A 15,590-nucleotide genomic window follows, 5' to 3' on the forward strand; every position below is an offset into this window, starting at 1 on the left:
ATTTGCGTCTCGGGAACTGCAGGTCTGACATTGTGGTCAGCAACACAGGAGCGCTGCAGGGGAATGTACTTTCTCCGGTCCTGTTCAGCCTATACTGAATACATCGAACTTCCAATACAACTTGGAGTCCTGCCACGTGCAAAAGTTCGCTGACAACACTGCTATCGTGGGCTGCATCAGGAGTGAGCAGGAGGAGGAGTATAGGAACCTAATCAAGGACTTTGTTAAATGGTGCGACTCAAACCACTTACAACTGAACACTAGAAAAACCAAGGAGCTGGTGGTGGATTTTAGGAGGTCCAGACCCCTCATGGACCCCGTGATCATCAGAGGTGATTGTGTGCAGAGGGTGAAAACCTATAAATACCTGGGAGTGCAGCTGGATGATAAATTGGACTGGACTGCCAATACTAATGCTGTGTAAGAGAGGACAGAGCCGACTATACTTCCTTAGAAGGCTGGTGTACTTCAACATCTGCAATAAGATGCTGCAGATGTTCTATCAGACGGCTGTGGCGAGTGCCCTCTTCTACGCGGTGATGTGCTGGGGAGGCAGCATACAGAAGAGGGATGCCTCACGCCTGGACAAACTGGTATTGTAGGCACGGAGCTGGACAGTTTGACATTTGTGGCAGAGCGATGGGCGCTGAGCAGGCTCCTGTCAATCATGGAGAATCCACTACATCCACTAAACAGTATCATCTCTAGACAGAGGAGCAGCTTCAGCGACAGACTGCTGTCACTGTCCTGCTCCACTGACAGACTGAGGAGATTGTTCCTCCCTCACACTATGCGACTCTTCAATTCCACCCGTATGGTAAACGCTAACATTATACAAAGTTATTGTCTGTTATACCTGCATTTTTATCACTCTTTAATATTGTTGTTTATTAATCCCAAGCGGAAATTCACATACTTCAGCAGCAGCATACATAAAGTATCTATCTGTCTGTCTATCTGCACCTAAAATGATTGTTAAACATTTTAGTCAATTATTCATAATGTACTTGCTTTATAAAAACTGTATGAATGTGAGACTTCAGAACGGGTACTCCACCTGAAGCTAAGCATGTTTACACCCGGCCAGTAATAATATGGATGGGAGACCATCTAGGAAAAACTTGGGCTTCTGTTGGATGAGATGTTGGGGAGGCGAGAGAAGGGGGCAGTTTACCTGCGGTCTGTTTGTGGATCCCACTGCTGCAGTGCAATGAGTAGGACACTGTGCCATAAACGTTGGTACCATCATTTAGATGAAGTATTAAACTGAGGTCCTAGCTCTCTATGGTCAAATGAAACCTGAGCATCTTTCAAAAGGGTAGGGTGTTCTCGAAGGTGCTGGATAACTTTACAACCATGGCCTTGTCAGTTTTGGTCCCCAATTATCACCTGTCTCTAACTGGCAATCACTGTCACACCTTCACTACTTAATAGCTAATGTATGGCGAGTGTACTGACACAAGAATAGCTGCTGTCACATCATCAAGATTATGGTTGAAGTGGTTCCCCTCTGCTTATGTGAAGAACTTAAAAGAACTCTACTTTAATGTTGAATATGGGCCTTGAAATGTAATAATTGCAACAAATACAACTACAGCATGAAAGAACATCCAGATTGAAAATCCAAGTCGGATCAACCTAAACAGAATAACACTGCTAACAACCATGACCAAAGTTTCATTGATGCACAATGGTGAGTAACTGCATTGGACTCCCAAAGTACATAGTAAGTGTAGCATTCATGTTAAGTATTTGCCATAATCATATCAGCTTCCATATTGAACTACAAAGTGGTGACTTGCTCTGCCTCCTTTAGAGGTGGTCAGTCTTGCCCCACTAACTCTTCAAGAACTGTTGAACTGCTGGATGTTATCTTGCATCTAAAAGCATGAAAACTGATTGTCTTTTTTTTTCCTTCAGAGTCTGAATTGTATGTGGAAGACAAACCGAATAAGAAAAAAAAATGAAAATGACATCTTCACCATCTTTGGAACATTGACACTCTCAGCAAGAGATGAATTGCTTGGTTAGTTTACATACAGTGCAGTAACTAAAAGTTGGTTTTACTTTAATTGTGAATTATCTGAAATGCCAATATGTTTCAGTCCTCAAGTGGGATGTTCTCATTCCATACTTTCTAATGACAGGTTTTGTAGCAAGAATAGCCTTTATCACTTTATTATTATGATATTCTTTTGCGAACCTTTTAGGAAAGATTAAGTAGTAAATCAGTTCCTGTGAATTTTGCCATGAAAATTCACACATACAAGCAGAGGAATACAACTCATTTGAGTGGAACCGTTATTTCCATGTGCCTTTATGTGGCAGGAGTCTGGCCTGACTAAAAGTCCACTTATTGCACACTGATGTTATATTCTGTAATGGGGTTACATTTGCACAGGGGGTGGGCTGTACCCCTCGTGGTGAGAATGTGCCCAGTTCTAATCCCGAGGGGGCTGCTGCGTCTTCTGCTTTGCATTTCAGATGAATGACTCCAATTGTTGACTTGGACCTCTTGTTTCTCCAGCTGCTGTTGGCAGCAGCCTCTGTCATCTGTCTTGACAAAGTGGGTATTTCCTGCCAGGTAAGCGCCAGCTGGGAGGTATTGGCAGTGAGGTCATAAAGCTAATGTTTTGAAGCAGTTTTGTTCAAGTTCTAAAGGCTGGATCTCTGTTTAGCAGAATCAAATTTAATGGGATTATTTGTGCCGAGCAGCTGTACAATTTGGTTTGTGGCTCTTTCAGTTTCATTTACAGTGGAGGTGGCAAGGATTGATTTGCTTTTTATTGTGTCTTTAAGAAAGCACATAAAATTAAATGTACGTGAAATTAAAGTTCAGGTTTAGGTTAAGAGTTCACTAAACAAGTTAAGGCTGTTAATGGTAGTAGTACAAGATGTATAGCATTGCTATGATTTTTTATTTTTTTGTCCTTTCACATTTTCTGCCTGTTTTTCACAGTGAATGTCATTTTGATTAGATTTGGGGGGAAATCAACTAATAACTGAAAAATATGATAGTTTTTATATTATTTAAAATACTAAAGTAACAGGTTGTTCAAATTGAAATTTCCTCACTCAGTAATCAGCTAGTGCATAACCAGGTCAGTTTTATTTCTTTTGTCACCATTTTGGTGCACTCCTTCTTCATAAGTGCTGCTTATAGGTTGTTCAGGCATGAACTTTTTTCTCCTTCAGCTCCAGCCGCAGTATGTCATTTCAGTGTGGACATTAGCTTGGTCCTGTGCTGATCTGCTCTTTGGGCATATTTACAGTATTAAGGCAAGCTTTCCAGTTTAGCGCTGTTGCAGTTTACCAAAGAGCTGCAGACTCAGTGCAGCTGCTGTGTCTTTCTTGGACTCAGACAAGGGGAACAAAGTTGCCTACTAGCTTAGACCACCTCGTGAGCAAGTTTAATGGACTTAGCATGGTGTGTAATGTTACAAAATGAAAACGGCATGCATCATCTAGATTGTTACAGACATGAAGAAGCACTAATTTAAAGAAAAATAAGGGAACCATACTTTACATTTGGACTGAAGTAAATCATGACACTGAATCAAATGTATTTAATTCAAAGCCACAGAAAGACAAGCCATACATTGAAATATTTATATTGCCCAATAGGAGAAATAAAAAAATGCCGATCAGCATACAGTACATTAGCCATCATTCTTCAGTAAAAAGATACAGAGTCGGTGTCCTTAAAAATCAATCATTTCAAAAAGTACACATTGAAAGATGCTACCAGTTTCTTCCATGCTGTATTCGGCCGGAGTCCTCCAGATGTGATGTGCAGTAATACATGTTGTGGGAGATCTCCTGTAGAGCTTTGCACTGTGATGAGGCATTCTTTATGAATACCAGTCCCCCTTTCACTAGGTATGTTACACGCTCTGCTAACTGTTAGATTACTTTGGCTATTGCAGGGGACCTCAATCACGGTCCTGGAGAGCCGCAGTGGCTGCAGGTTTTTGCTCCAACCCAGTTGCTTAATAAAAAGCGCTTATTGCTAAAGTAACACTTCTGCTTCACTTTAGTGATTTTGAGCCCTTATTGCTTTAATTTTGTCTTAAACAGCTATTTTAATTGCTCCTTATTATCAATAACATGCAAATGGCAAGAGAGAGCAGCATTTCTCCATTTAGCTTATTTACATTTACACCTGTGTGTATTTATCTGCACTATTGGGTTTAATTAAATACTTGGAAGAAAAATGAAGAGAAAAAAGTGAAGGACTGAGAATTACTCGTCCATTTTAGCCTTCAAATCATTTGCATGATAGAAAGGGAAAGAAAATCTAGGATATGAGAATGACCTGACATAGCAGAGTAAATTTAATGTCATAGCTTGTTAATGCTTTATTGGCAAGAATTGCTTTCTAATTAAGCAACCAGGTCAGAACAAAAACCTGCAGCCACTGCGGCTCTCCAGGACTGGGATTGAGGACCCCTGGGCTATTGGGAAATGCTGGGCACATAATGAATGACAAATATCAACTTTTCTGTATTGTTTTACATAATTTAGGAAATATTGACTGTGTGTGTGTGTGTGTTTTTCTTTTTTTTTTTTCTTTTCTATCACATGTGGATCGAAAGCAAGAAAAACGCTTCCAGGTAGGGCTGAACACCTTTTTGTGTGAATGGCACAAATGTCACTGGAAGCAAAGCATAATCTACCGGGTGGGCTAACTGAAGGTATACAGTATTTATTCATATTTACCTAAGGACTTCTTTTTAGGGGGCCTAGTGGAGGGAAAGGTTTTTGAGGAAGCCGCACATGGTGGATGAATCGAAGGAGTTCATTTCACAAACGTTTATAGACATTGATGCTATCTGGAATTTGTGTGTCACAGTGTCGCGGATGGGATCCAACAATGTTGCAACATTAATGTAGGACATTTTGAACACCTAAGAGATTAAACGCAACCCGATGAGTGCTGCATACCTACTCAATACCTGTTGTCACAAAGATGAGACATACTCAAGATAAAGATTTGGGGCAGCCACCCGTATAATCTGGTATCCCGGCTGTAAAGTCGTTCTTTTTATGAAAATACAGCACTGAAGTGCATACAAACGAGTCCAAAACAAGACTGAGGGAAAAGGGGCAGGCTTTTAAAGGGGAAGACAGGAAGTGAGGTCATAAGGATCGGGCATGTGGTCTTCAATCATTGGATCACACCCGGACGTGACATCAGAGGGGCCGGAGCTGGTAAGGTCTACTTCCATTGGCTCGGCCCCGGAAGTGACGTCAAGAGAGCCAGGTGGAATCCCCCAGGAATGGTCTACAGGAAAGGGAGAAAATGGGTCAGTACACTCTGCCACATCCCGGCATGCCTCAGAACTGCCTTCACTCAAGCCCTTTAGCTGCCTCCCATGTGCACGTGTGACACACTGTAAAATAAAAAAAATTTAAATAATGAATAAATACTGCATGTCTACTTTTCACTGTGAGTTCAGTTTTGCCCAAATCATTTTGCTCTTCCCAAAGATTCTTTGGATCTGGGTACAGACTCCCCACTCATATCTTTGCCCTATAAAGAAATTCTTGAGCTGCCGGAGAAAGTTTTTTTTTTTTTTTTAAAACTATAATTTTAAGTGAGCAGCAATTCAAGCCAAATATAGAATGAATATCTTTTTATAAATCATTTTAGTTATTGTTTCCTTTTTCATAATGTTCTAGATCAGTTGTGTCCAAGTTCAGTCCTAGGGGATTCAATGTGGTTTCAGGACTGAATGTTGTTTCAGGTTTTCATCGTAACCAACTTCTGCTTTTAGTTGGACTCCTACCTTAGTGTAGGAAGATTTTACTTCCCAGTTTTTAGCAATACAGAAAGTGCAAACTTGTGCTTTACAAATTTTTATTACAATGTAGTAGCAACCAAGTCTGTGTGTCACATGCAGACAATGAAAGAAAAAAAAAACAAATTAGAAAATTAGAATGAAAAATCAATGTTTTTGTTACCTTTTTAAGCGTTGTGGTTATTTGCACACTAGTAGGTCTGACACTGAAGTAACTGCTGCCCTTTACCATTCGCTGTCTGCTCTGTTTGTCTTTCATTTTTATTATTAGATTACAATCAAGGTAGCAGAAAAAGTGTGTCGATAGCAAATTAAAAGATACATTTGATATTTTGCAAGTCAATCTTATTTCTTAACAATGATTATGGGTACATTTCCTTTGCCATACAAAATTGTGCTCTAAAGTGAAGCATTTTTTATACATTTTAAAAATACGTCCACTGTTCTTGCAGCCTACATGGGGGCTAAAGGGTACAAGGGGGTCCATATATGAAGGAATAGCCTTAAAACTTACTGAATACATCCACTTTGAAGTAGCAAAAGGTGTAATTTAAGAAAGCATACCTATTGTGTTCATTAGGCATCCTTGTGGTAACAAAAGGAAACTAGAAATATTTTATCACAGATTCTTGGTCCTATATTACTTGAGATAAGACTATATTCCCTGTTTGCTTGTCTGTTCACAGCCTCCTTTGTAAGTGAAGTTATGACAACCCAAAGGCCCCCGGCGCCATTCTCTACTCTACTTATAGTCCTAATTGTCCTTCTACAATTCTGTTTCTACAGCAGTTATGTTCTGCCATGGCTCGTAACAGCAGACAGATGTGCTCTCACACCTGGGCATCAACATTCAATAATGCCAACAACGGTAGTTGGCAAGGACTTCTCAAAGTAAATCCATAACCCCTGAGACCATGTACCCCCTCTGTGGTCCTCAGGGTGCAGTTTGGACAATCTCCCTGAGACCGAAACAGAACTGTGGAACGATAAATGCACAGACGGCCTCCTTTTAACATGGATGAATCTCAGAACAATAGTTTGTATTTTAAAACTGCGTGGGTATGCTCTTTTGTAATATGCATGTAATCCCAAGACCACAATTAATACTCAAGAGCAGTTTTGGCTTGAACAATGGATGCATTTGGCAAGTTTGAAGATTTTATAATGGTACCCCAGTAACTATAAGCTCCATTATAAAAGGCGAGAGATGGCTAGTTGTTTTGTTTTTTTTTTAATTTATAAAATATGGTTCACTTTAGAACACAATTTCACGTGGCAAACTAATGTACACCATGCTTGTGAAGAAATCACTTGGACTTGAAAATTACCAAACTTATCCTTATAGAACTATCTGCATTTTTGTTGTAGAACTTTATTTATTATAAATGTAAATCTTGGGCTAGTGTTTTTATGAATGCAGAAAAGGAGCTAATGAAACAATGAGATGAGTTAGAGGTAAAATGAGTCACTGAGTGTGAAACTGGTTCAGATGAAAACATGCCATCATATGGAGTTCCCAGGACTTCGAATGCAAAGCACTGCTCTAGCCCATGTGAAGATCTTCTTTGCCAGTTTGGGATTTGCAGATTTAAGTTATGTTTAATATACAATTCTTTCTTACGAATATTAGAAATAAGAGCAGACCATTGAGGCCAGTCTGGTTCATCACTTACATTTTTGTAAAGACTAGCAGAACATCATTGTGTCAAGATCTCAGTGTCTAGAACATCAGCACAGTTTAGATGAGAAGAGGCCCTCCAGCCCAACAAAGCTTGCCAGTCCTATCAACTTAATTCTTCTAAAAATAACATTGAGTTTTGAACATCCCTAAAGCCCTATGGTCTACCACATGACTTGATAATTTTATTCCATGTGTCAATGGTTCTGTGTGTGAAGAAAAACTTCCTAATGTTCGTGTGAAATTTACAATTAACAAGTTTCCAACTGCGTCCCCATGTTCTTGATAAACTCATTTTAAAATGACAGTCTTGATCCACTGTACTAATTCAGTACATATTTTGAAATACTTCAATCATGTCACCTCTTAATCTCCTTTTGCTTAAATTGAAGTCTACCGACTAGTCAACTGACTACATTAGTCAGTAACTCCTTAATTGTGCTTATACATTTTTTTTGTTTTATGCGTGTTGTTTGTATTGTTTAATTGTATTCTTCTTATGATATTTTATAGGTGCCATCATTTCATGCTTTACTTCCATGGCTGCTTTCCATATTGTTAATAGCAATGGCACCCATTGCTAGTCATGTGACAAGGAAGTCTCATCTATTTCATGTCATCACATCTCCACCATATAATGTGGCAGGCCCCACAGAAACTGAACTTTGCTTCTTGTAGCACAGAAAAGACGTAGTATAGCAGATGCTGAAAGGTGCTTCTGCAACAAAGATTGGGTTTTGGTTAAAACCTTTAAAAAATCCTTGAATTTGACTTAACTTTTCGTTTTTGGTGTCTAGTATACGTGTGTACTCTATTCCTCTCTCCACTGCTATAATATATTTTCTGTGTTTCATGGACTTGTCTTTTTCGTCCCTATGGTAATTACGCCATACAAAATCCCTTCATAAAATTTTTACCTTGTCCGTTTTTAATCTTTTTTTTGTGCTTAAATTCCTTTCCTCATAGCTAATAATCTGTTGTCCTTACTCAGTCTACTAGCTCTTTTCTGGAAATTTTTAGAGCTTTTTTCAATTGTTGGTGTGGGGGGGTCACCTGCATGGTGGGCTTGGGGGTTTGGAAACCAGGAGTACACCCAGCATTCCAGATGAGACCTCACATAAGTATAGGACAGCATTACCCCCCCCCACCCCTTGACTTGTACTCCACATCATGTGCTATATCCCACCAACCTCTTGGCCTTCCTAAAGGATAAATTTGGTATTTTTCAAGTGAAAATTATTTCTTCATAGACAAGTGTTTTCTGTGAATTTAAAAAAATATATTTTGCTCTCACTGCAGCTTTAAAATAAAGGCTAACAGGGCACCACTGGGCACTTTAAAGGCAGCAGCCTGCATCGAGCCCTGACCTCAACTCTACTCCACACCTTTGCGATGAATTTGAATGTTGATTGCAAGCCAGGTGGTCTTATCTAGCATCAGCACTTGACCTCACAAATGCTGTTTTGGCTAAATGGATACACGCTGAAATCTTGTCAGACAAGTGTAGGTGTTATAGCTGCCAATATTGAGCCAACTCTATATTAATACCCATGGTTTTGGAATGGGATGCTGTGGCGGTGCGGGTTGGCTCTACGCTAACAGGTTCCACTGGGAGCCTCTTGAACCCGCCATTGCTGATAATGTTTCCAAGGGATGAGCTAGATAATGAGGACACTCACACAAAGCAAGGGAAAGATTTAAAGTATTCATTTCTTTTATTAAAGCAAGTCCAAACAAAGTGCAGTGCTTAGTTAAATAATCTATAAAAGTGAAAGTCAAAATCAATCCATAACTAATCCCTTAAAAATGAGGTTAACACACAAACTGTCCTTAAAACCATGAGTCCTGGTGCAGGCCTTTAATACTTGATGTCTCCTTGGCTTAACCCAATACAGGTTCTTGCAGCCAAGGAGGTGCCTATCCAGCAGTTCAGCCCACCTTCTATGCTGCTCCTAGGCCTGGGCCCCTTGTAGCCCTCTCTGGCTCCAGGCAGGGTACCCATCAAGCCTCCATCTTCAACTTCCAGACTTGCATCCTTGTGGTCCATGGCAGCAGGATGCCCCTCTATCCCTCTCACTCCCCTGTAGCAGGCACTGCCTCTTCCTAGCAAATCGCTACAACTGCGCAACACTTTGGCCACTCCAGCTCCCAGGTCACTCAGCCATTCTCATCCTCTGCTTTTCCCAGCTATCTGTTTTCTCTCTCGTCTGCTCACCCTGGCTCTCTCTCGTTCCTGCCTTTCTGCTTTCATCCCTTTAACCTCCGTCTTCTGCTCAGTTTTATTCTTTTTTTTCCCTTCCCCCTTTCTTGTGCCGGCTCATTCTTATAAGGCTCGGTGGGTGCAGCGTCCCAATCCCTCACTGCAGGAAGCTGATGAAGCATTTGAGAAAGACTGCACCTTTACATACAGGTGCGTCTCACCCCAATTACTCCACCAACTCCCCCCAGCTATGTGAGCATGCACATTTGCAGAGAGATAGCCGACCATTTATTTTTTTAAAAAAGGCCCTCTATTCTGAGCCATGGATGGAGGCAGAGTAGTGGCTCTGAGGCTAGGGATCTGCACTGGCAATCAGAAGGTTGCCAGTTTGAATCCCGTAAGTGCCACTCTGCTCTGTTGGGCCCATGAGCAAGGCCCTTAACCTGCAATTGCTGAGCGCTTTGAGTAGTGGGAAAAGCGCTATATAAATGCAGAGTTATTATTATTATTATTATGCACCTGCTATACCACAGATGTCCAACCACCTCATTTAGGTGTAATGATCAAGTGTCCACAAACTTCTGGCCATATAACATACCTGAAATCTTATCTCAGTGAAGAGTGCTATGCAAAAATAAACTAAATTGAAAGAGCAAGAAAAATGGAAACAAACGTTAGAAACGATTTTGTCAATTGCAATATAGACTGAAATAGGGTTTGATGCAGTTCAACATTTTAGGTGCACTAGGATACAGGTTTATCAGAAGGAGTTCTTCAAACTTCTATGACAGTGGACACAATGCACAGATCAGGATGGAGCTGCATGGTAGAGGTATGTGGATTTGTTTGACACTTAGCAAATTCCTCTTCATAACTGTTTTGAGAGATTATATTAATATACTCATTAGTTTGCTATGAGTTTCCTGTATATTGCATGTAATGACTGTCCATGATTCTGAATTTCATCAGAAAATGGAAGGATCCATGGATACAATGTTATTGCCCTAAATTAGATGATAGCTGAGTTTTACGAGTGTGCTGCCATTCTATGATAAACTTAAATATATTGGTTATGTTGCATGTTGGTTGGTCATGCAAGTAAGAAATTTATGACAGCAGCACATATTTATTTCAAATAAGAACACTGGTATCATTTGAAATGAGGAGTGAAGATATGTAGAAAAGGTTAATGCTCCCCAGTGTCATACCGCAAGCTATTTTGCTCTGCGAGTTCTTTAGTGAGTCACCCTACTGTTGTCCTTCATGTTTATGTGATATGCCAGCTTCCTCGCAGTCTGTAATACCAACTTAATTTTGGTTTTCTTTTTTGTTTTTGTTTTCTGAGCTCTTTTACTGTGATTAAAATCAAATCGACAATTACATACTGAAATGTCATGTGCACGCTGGCCTCCTTTATCTGCAGGTCAGCTAAAGAAGACATCAGCCAAAGCAGATCTCATTACTGGAAATCGGCCTGCTTCAGTAAGCCTCAAGTATGCCAAACTTGCATTCCTCTATGGGAAAGACCTTTACAAGAACGTGCTTATCGTTGTTGGTTGGTATCCCTCTACTACTAGTTACCCAGGGCAACTCCCGCCTGACAATTTGTTAAAAGCATTTGGTTTGGGAAGCGGACACCAGCCCAGTATACTCTGTAGCAGCTAATGAATCACGGCCTGGACATCAAATTAAATAAATAAAAAGCCTTGACCAAAGCTTGATTGCGGAGAGAGGGAGGGATGGGTCACATAAAGGTCGGCTCACATGAGAAGAAATTGGGAGGGGGGTACGTTGAATTTCATGGAGCACGGGTGATGTCTGTGCCAGAAAGAATTATTTTTTTTCCCTATAAACTTTACAATGAAAAATTACTGGAGTGTCCTAAATTCCCAAAGGCTTGAGTCACTCTCCCACTCTATTTTTTTATTTTTTTATTTTAATGCCTGTATTATCGCCTACTGCCTGAGGTTGACTTGCCTTTATACTTTAATGGATAGCTAATAAAACATAAAAAGAGCAAACAACTGAGACAGTGCTGTCTGAAGCCGTTCATCTTTTGTTTATCAGTTTATTCTAGAAGGTCATCTCCTTGCAATACACCACATTAATGGAAGTCAGTCTTTTCTGTAAAATGCCTGAACGTTTTGTTTCGTGCAGAGGCATGTCTGCTGTGCCACCTGCTTCAGGCTCTAACAGGCCAAACGTACGAGCAGCTGAGTACATTTGGGAAGAGATGGAAGAAAGCCACGTTATTACCTAGTGGTCCTTCGGCCATATCTGTGTTAGCACAGCCTGATAAGCCCACTGCGTCTAAAAGAGCAGCTGCTAGGGTGGCATTCCCAGGTGCGTTTTGAATTGTGTTGTACTGTTGGAATTATGGGTAATATTTTACCAAGCAGGTGCCTTGGGGCAAGGTCCACTACTGGTAGGTTAAAAACAATAATAATAATCCATCCAATTTCCAACCTGCTTTTTACACTTTAGCTTGGGGTGCAAGGCAAGAACCTTTCATACACGCATAGGACGCATTTTAAGTTGTCAATCAGTTTGAAGCACTGTGCCACCCCATACTATAACAATTTGAAACACACGCAATCCAATTCATAGTGCCAAAGGTCTGGAGCCTGCTAAGCCCTTTGATTCATGTATAGACCCAACCTCATACTGTACTTGTATATGAGAATAACGTAACCTGCATGTAGGAGGAAAACAGAAGTACCCAGAAGCAAATCCATGCAGACCTGGGCAGGAACATAGAATATAAGAAATCTAACAAATGAGAGGAGACCATTCAGTCTATCAAGATTATTTGCTTGGCTAATAACTAAGCTGTCCCAATAGCTCATCCAGATATTTCTTAAAGGCTGTCAAGGTTCCTGCCTGAGCTCCAGGACTCGGTAGTTTGGTCCAGATTCCCACAATTCTTTGTATAAAGAATTACTATTTAGGCACTTCACCTGATATCCTTAAGTACTTAATTTACCCTTAAACAGTTCTGCTGGAACTCCTTTATCAATACCTCAGATGATTTTGAAGAAGAGGGTCAGGTCTCCATTCAGTCCCCACTGCTTGTCAGAGTAGGACATGTCCTTAAATTGTGCGATGCACTTGGGTGCTCTTCTCTGCCGAGCTTTAAGTGCTGCTGTGTCTTTCTTTTAGTGTGTTGACCAGAACTTCACACAATACTCCAGATGTGGTCTCACTAGTACATCGTATAAGAGTAAAATCAATTATATTTGTTTATCTTGTTCACATAACCAGATGGGCACAGTGAATTAAAACAAAAAATGACATACTGCATATTTTCCATATAAAAATACACTAAAACACACCATCATTCACTTTATTGTGTTTTCTCCGAAGGAAAATCTCACCACAAGGGAAAACCCACACCTCCAATTACCTATAAACTGTCCATTCCTGTTTCTTGATTCCTACAAAAAGAGTTGTGGTTATGCACTCCTGAAGTGCCATTCAGCTTTAAGTTTCTTTTCTCTCTCTGCAATGCATCTTTAACATATAGAACGAATTAAATTTGACAAACCAGAGGAGACCATTAAATCCATCATGCCCATTTGTTTAACTAATAGCCAAGCTTCCCCAACATCTCATCCAGAATCTTTTTAAAGGTTGCTTAGGTTTTTGTGTCATCTCCATGTCTTGGTAGTTTGTTCCGGAGTCCCACAACATTTTGCGTAATGAAATGTTTTCTGGCTTCAGTCATGAATGCACTTCCACTTAATTTCCTCTGCTGTCTTCAACAACAACAACAACAACATTTATTTATATAGCACATTTTCATACAAAAAAATGTAGCTCAAAGTACTTTACATAATGAAGAATAGAAAAATAAGAGACACAGTAAGAAAATAAAATAAGTCAAAATTAATTAACATAGAATAAGAGTAAAGTCCAATGGCCAGGGGGGACAGAAAAAACAAAAAAAAAAAAACCTCCAGACGGCCGGAGAAAAAAAAATAAAATCTGCAGGGATTCCAGGCCATGAGACCGCCCAGTCCCCTCTGGGCAATCTACCTAACATAAATGAAACAGTCCTCTTTGGATTTAGGGTTCTCACGGAAGGATTTGATGATGATGATGATGATGATCACGTGGACTTCTGGCTTTTAGTCCATCAATGCTGGGGCATCATGGTGCTTTGAGTAGGTTGGTGGTGGCGCAGGCCGTCACCACAGAGAAACCGGAAAAAGAAACAGAAGAGAGAGTAGGGGTCAGTACGGATTTTAGAGCCACCATGAATAGTACATGATTCATGGTTAAGTTTAAATGATTCTGCTAGATCTACTTTATCAATGCCTTCAAAGAGTTTGAAGATCTGGATTAGGTCCCCATGCAATCTCCCATGGGGAAAGTCTGAAGTTTTGAAATGGTGGCTGAACAAAATGTCTACTCTTAGCCAAAAATGAGTCCTGTGATTTTTTCTTTTTTTAAATTTCCACTTGAGATTTTTATTTAACTGCTAAATAACAGGCAGACGCATGCAGAATTAAAACATGTAAATGCTTCCAGGCAGGACTAAAAACTTTTCTTCTTGGGTTGATGGCAAGAATTTCACTGGAAGTGAAGCACAATTTGTTTCACAAATATTTTTACCAAGTTAGCAGTGTGTTTCATAGGAAGTTGTTTTACCTAAATCATTTGACTAATCAGTGTTTTACTGTGTTTAACCTAATCTTTAAATTTTATGTTATTTGTAAAATTTTCATTTTGTCAATAATTTTGGTAGCACACCTTGAGAGTGTACTCTGTGAAAAGCACTGTACAAACTGTATTAAACTGAATACTGAGTTGATACATTAAATATACATTGTTATTGAATATTGGAAAATGCATAGAGACCCACTGTGTCGATTCCTCTAAGACAAACCCTAAAAAGCAATAAGGAACAACTTCTGTATAAGGAACATCTACTGTATGTTAGGTAGAAAGCCCAGTGCGGCCCGGTAGTTTTTTGGCCTTGGAACCCCTGCGGATTCTGCTTGTTTTCTTTTATCAGGCTAAACTGGAGTTTGTTACATTTTCTTCTGTCCTCCCTTTTCTTTGACATCTTGTAAAGCACTTATGTCCTTTGTATGAAAATATGTAATAGAAGAAAATGATACTATTGTTGAATTGAATTCTGGGATTCAATTACTGGATGCTGTATTTGTGAAGGAGTCGGGCTAACCACTACACCTGTGTTACTCACTTCATCCAGAAATTATCAAATAAATCTCCAAAAAAATGCAATGTCTTTAACACCTCTGACCCGATCTCAACCATTATGGTAACAAGCTGCTGGTAAGCTCCTCGTCTGTCCAGTTTCTAATGATGGGTTGAAGAATTCCAAAGTGCACCTTCCATTTACTGATGATATCCCCAGTTGAGTTCAATATTTCCGTGCTTTTTCTGGGATCTGAGTGATGTCTGTGAATGAAAATAAAGGTAATTAAGGCGTAATGTAGTTATTTAGGGGTAGTATAGTTATTGCCTATGAACAACAACAACAGCATTTATTTATATAGCACATTTTCATACAAATGATGTAGCTCAGAGTGCTTTACATGATGAAGAAAAGAGAAATAAAAGACAAAGTAAGAATTAGAATAAGACAACACTAATTAACATAGACTAAGAGTAAGGTCTGATGGTCAGGGAGGACAGAAAAAACAAAAAACAAAAAAACTCCAGACGGCTGAAGAGAAAAAATAAAATCTGCAGGGGTCCCAGGCCACAGGACCGCCCAGTCCCCTCTGGGCATTCTAACTTACATAAATGAAACAGTCCTCTTTGTATTTAGGGTTCTCTTGGAATGAAGTATTTTGGTATGCTTTCCACATTAAAATACAGCATTTATCTTAAAAGTAGCATGAAGAGTTAAGCAAGCAGATGAAGGATGTATGAATAACAA

The sequence above is a fragment of the Polypterus senegalus genome, chromosome 1 (assembly GCF_016835505.1).
Source record: "Polypterus senegalus isolate Bchr_013 chromosome 1, ASM1683550v1, whole genome shotgun sequence".
NCBI lineage: Eukaryota > Metazoa > Chordata > Cladistia > Polypteriformes > Polypteridae > Polypterus > Polypterus senegalus.